We start from the raw sequence: 5,170 nt of genomic DNA on the forward strand, positions 1-5,170 counted from the left end.
CCTGGGTCCTGGTCCCCCGCCGCCCGCTTCTCGGTCTACTCCTTTGTTCTGTCCTTGCGGCTACTGGCCGGCTGTGTAGGGCGTTCTAGGTGGGAAGATGCCCCCACTCGGACTCTGGGCCATCACACCTCCGTCCTCAGACATCGAGTGGCTGACGACATGCCTGCCGGGCACCTCGGGGGGGGGGGGGGGGCGCTGTGGTGCAGGCCCTCCAGGGCCTGGGGTGGGGGCAGGACTTACATGCCGACTTCTCCAAGGCCAGGTTCAGTCACAAGACAGCCAAGTGACAGGCTGGACAGGGCTCTCGGTGCCGTAAAACTCATCTCACCTGGAGATTCCTCCAGAGTTTCCTGCTTTAGAATTGCTTTTTTTTTTTTTTTTTTTTTTTTTATTGCTTTCTGGAATAAACTTCCTATGTTCCCAGAAGCAGGTAGGGCACCTGGCGACGGCAGTGACTCCCTTAGAAAGATCCACGGCTGCGGACGGTCGGCGTGGTGCGGGCGGCCGAGGTAGTGACACAATCCTCCGTCCAGCAAGCCTGCCTGTGACGTCCAGATTGTGAACGTGTGCGACAACCAACGACTGTCCGGAACTCGCAGCCATTAGGAAGGAGCCCCCGAAGTCCCGAGCCGTTGTCGGAAGCAGGACACACGCATGTCCCGAGTCCGTGTGCCCACAGCACAAACAAAGCCGTGAACACGCACCGAATGGGTACACGTTCCTCTGAACAATATGGCGTCATGATGTCTGAGATGTTGGTTCGGGGTGATGGCCCTGTGGTTCTCCCTGTCCCCGGTACTCCCCAAATGTGGGCTGAGGGCACGCCCCGGCTATGCATCAGGACTCTCTGGGCACCCTCTGTTGGTGATGATGGGGACCGGGTGCCAGGCCAGGGCGGACATGGGGAGGGACAGTGAGGACATCTCTCCCCCCTCAGGTGTCCCAAAGGGAACATGGTCCCCAGAAACGCAACGTGACAGCAGACATGATGCAGCTTTGCTGGTGCCGGTAAGAGAGGGTTTCTTTTTCAGTTATCTTATTTTGTGTTTTTTTATTTATTTGTTTTAAGAGAGAGAGAGAGGGGCGCCTGGGTGGCGCAGTCGGTTAAGCGTCCGACTTCAGCCAGGTCATGATCTCGCGGTCCGTGAGTTCGAGCCCCGCGTCGGGCTCTGGGCTGATGGCTCAGAGCCTGGAGCCTGTTTCCGATTCTGTGTCTCCCTCTCTCCCTGCCCCTCCCCCGTTCATGCTCTGTCTCTCTCTGTCCCAAAAATAAATAAACGTTGAAAAAAAAAAAAATTAAAAAAAAAATAAAATAAAATAAAAAAAAAAAGAGAGAGAGAGAGAGTTTGCAAGAGCTAGTTGGGGGGGAGCAGAGGGAAACAGAGAATCCCAAGCAGGCTCCTCCCTGAGCCTGATGCAGGGCTCGATCCCCTGAACCGTGAGGTCATGACCTGAGTCGAAATCAAGAGCCAGACCCTCAACCTACCGAGCCACCCAGGTGCCTCTTACCTCTTTTTAAAATAAGTATACTTTTTACTAAGATGAAATTCACATAATATAAAATTAACCATTTTAAAGCAAACAATTTAGGGGCGCCTGGGTGGCTCAATCGGGTAAGCGTCCGACTTCGGCTCAGGTCATGATCTCAAGGTTCGTGGGTTCGAGCCCCGCGTCGGGCTCTGGGCTGACAGCTCGGAGCCTGGAGCCTGCTTCGGGTTCTGTGTCTCCCTCTCGCTGCCCCTCCCCCTCTCGTACTCTGTCTCTCTCAAAGATAAATGAGCATTAAAAAAAATTAATTTAAAAAAATGTAAATAATGAATATCAAAACCTTAAAGTTTCAAAAAATATATTGGAAAACATATCTATAAACTTGGGTAAGGAAAGATTTCTTAAATGAGACATATAATTTCAACTACATTAAAATTCAAAACTCCTTTTTTTTTTTTTTTTAGAGGTTCTTGAAGCCTGGCTCCTGGGGTTTCACCCTGAGGACAGAAAGAATCCCTAAAATTCAAAACTTCTAAATAGCCAAAAGATAATAAAAGGGCCTATATACCGTTAACATGAGTTACGGACCAGGGGCACCATTGTGCATGTGTGTGACTAACAAAAGTTATATGGGTTTTTTTGGTGTTTTAGATACAGAAACCTTTGCATAAATATACACACACATACACACACACACACACACACACACACATTTTCCCATGTGAGCTGCTTTTGAATTGTCTGCTTTTCATTAGGGTTTCCTACTGTTTTCTTCATTTTTTTCAGATTTCGATAATCTCTTGTCATTTTAGACGTTGTACAAATTCTCTTCTGTGAAGTTTGGTCTGTGTAACTTCAACAGCAAACTGGCCAGAAGGCTCTGGACACCCAGTATTGCCTGCTTCCACTCAGGACAGTAGAGTGACAGAGTTAGCCCCGTCTAGAATTAAAGTGGTGCCTGGGTGGCTCAGTCAGCTGAGCGTCAGTGGCTCAGTCTTGATTTCAGCTCAGGTCATGATCTCTTGGTTCGTGGGATCGAGCCCCGCATCCGGCTCTGTGCTGACAGCACAGAGCCTGCTTGGGATTCTGTCTCTCTCTCTCTCTCTCAAAATAATAAATAAACATTTAAAAAACTTTTTAAAAATAAAGCTTCATTTTTATTTTAGCACACGAATGTTGCCTCTATTCTATGATACATTCGTTTCTGGAAGAAGAGAGGTTACCTGTTGTCTTTTTTTTTTTTTTTTTTTTTGATGTTTTATTTATTTTTGAGAGCAAGAGAGACAGAGCATGAGCAGGGGAGGGGCAGAGAGAGAGAGAGGGAGACACAGAATCCGAAGCGGGATCCAGGCTCCGAGCTGTCAGCACAGAGCCCGACGCGGGGCTCGAACTCACAGACTGTGAGATCGTGACCTGAGCTGAAGTCGGACGCCCAACCGACTGAGCCTCCCAGGCGCCCCTTTGATGAAGTAGGTGAGAAGGGCGGCTGGCCCAGGGGCCTGGTGGGCACGCCTCAGCAGGCATTACAGTGCCCACATGCAGAGCAGGGCCTCTGACCCCTGACCCCTACTCGGTCCTCGGGGCCAGGTGCTATCATGCCTGCTTCACTGATGGCCAAACCAGGCTGCGGAAGTTTAAGTCACTTAACCAAGTTTGTCAGATTAGATGAGGCCGTACCCTGGGAACACGCTCGGCTCTCTGGTGGGTTCCGGGATTCCTCTGCCCCAGGTGGTGACGTGGGCATCCAGGGGGACAGCGAGGCAGAGTCCGGGACCCCCACCGCTCTTGTGTACCTCGGACCAGGAGTGACAGTCGTCCCTCCCGCTGGCTCCTTTCGGCCTGAGCTCATCCTGATCCCCCCCCGCCCACCCACCCCCCCGCCCCCCCCGCCCAGTACCTATGATTGTGACTTTATTTGGGAACAGAATGGTCTTTGCAGAGGACCGAGTTAAGGTGAGGTCGCTAGGGCGGTCCCTAACGCAACATGACCGATGTCCTCCTCAAAAAGGGGGAAACTTGGGCACAGAGACAGACACACTTACAGGGATGCCCGTGTGAAGACACAGGGAGGAGACGGCCGTCTGCACACCAAGGGACGCCTGAGGTCACCAGCAGCAGGGGGACAGGCCTCGCACAGACTGTCCTCCCCAGCCCCAGGAGGGGCCAGCCCTGCCGGCATCCAGCCTCCAGGACTAAAAGCATCAGTGTCTGTTGTGTGGTGGACCCAACCTGAGGAGCTTTGTTCTGGGACCCTCAGGAAACTGACACGTTCACCAAATATGCTGGATGCATTTTGGGGGTGTCGATCGCCGTGGCCACCACAGAAGACTGTATGGCTGTTCATCAAAAAGTTAAAAAAGAGGAACCAGTTATTCCTTTGGTCCAGTAATTCATTCCTGGACACATGTCCAAAGGAAACAAAATCATGCTAAGAGATCCGTGCATTCCCGTGTTCTCGGCAGGATCGTTCCTAATAGGCAGGACGTGGGAACAGCCTAAGAGTCCGTCCACAAATGGGTAAAGAAATCGTGGTGTGCTTACAACAGACATTATTCCACTGTAAAAGGAAGAATGGCCAGCCGTTGACGACCCCGTGGCCAGATTCTGAGGGCATCGTAGTAAGTGAATAAGTCACACAGAGGAAGACCCATGTCCCAGAAACCGCTCTACCCAGGACAAGCCAGGATGGTTGGTGTATTCATTTCCTGGGGCTTCCAGAATAAATGGCCAGAAATAGGCTGAATGAAACTGCAGAGATTTGTTCTCTCCATTCTGGAGTTTCTGGAGGGAAATCCCTCCTGCCTCCGCCAGCTTCTGGGGGCTCCGGGCATCCCTGGACGTGTGGCTTCACCCCTTCTAGCCTCCGCCTCTGTCTCCACCTGCCCTACGTGCGTCCAGTTTCTGTGTCACTCTTGCAAAGACGCCTGTCAGTGGATTTGGGGACCACTCTAAATCCAAGACGATCTCATCTGAAGATCCTTAATTATATCTGCACAGACCTCTTTCCAACTAAGGTCACGTTCACAGGTTGTGGGTACAAGGGCACAAATCTAGCTTCCTGGGGGTCAGCAGACAAGGTGTCTGGGTTGCTACACGTCCGGTCTCTGGGTTCTGTGTTGTTCTGACTTAATTTGTGAAAAAAATAAAGCATTTTCAAAAAAAGGGGGGGCAGGACAGCCACCTCCCTCGAGGCCAGAACTTTTGGGGAAACCTCAGGCCCGCGGGCGTGTGCATTCCGCGTCCCGCAACCCGGTCGCTAGGTCACCAGCTGGGGGCAGCTGAGGGGCGTGCAGCCGCCTCTGTCTGAATCCCACCCTCCCGGCTCCTCGGGCACCTGCCGTCCGGCATCCCGGCTGCCTGTGCTCTGGCGGCCATCTTGCCAGATGCTCCCCCCGCGCCGTGGCGAGGCTCCCCCACACGTCGCCTTGGCCTTCACCGCTGCCCCCACCAACACCGGCAAAAAAAAAAGGCCACTTGTTCTGAAGTCATTTTGAGACAGGACGTTTTGAAGGCTGGTTTCTCCAGAGACCTTCCAATAAAAGCGAAATTGGGAGAAAACACCGAGGACCTGCTCGACCTGCCCGCCCTGAATTAGCCGGCGCGCCCCAGCAGGACTTTTCGTGGGTGCAGGGGAGTCGGCACCATGACCAGGGAGGAGCGTGACAGAGGCGGTGACGGCTTT

The 5,170-nt window shown here is 52.5% G+C and overlaps 1 long non-coding RNA gene across 1 annotated transcript; it reads left to right on the forward strand.

Moving 5' to 3' along the window:
• Positions 1-209: 209 nt before the first annotated feature.
• Positions 210-2,525, forward strand: LOC121023880 (uncharacterized). The gene is made up of 3 exons (XR_005787531.1): positions 210-711; positions 938-1,008; positions 2,301-2,525. It is a non-coding gene; the product is annotated as an uncharacterized LOC121023880 (long non-coding RNA).
• Positions 2,526-5,170: the final 2,645 nt, after the last annotated feature.

The sequence above is a fragment of the Herpailurus yagouaroundi genome, unplaced genomic scaffold (genome assembly GCF_014898765.1).
Source record: "Herpailurus yagouaroundi ecotype Mexico unplaced genomic scaffold, PumYag 569, whole genome shotgun sequence".
Classification (NCBI taxonomy): Eukaryota; Metazoa; Chordata; class Mammalia; order Carnivora; family Felidae; genus Herpailurus; species Herpailurus yagouaroundi.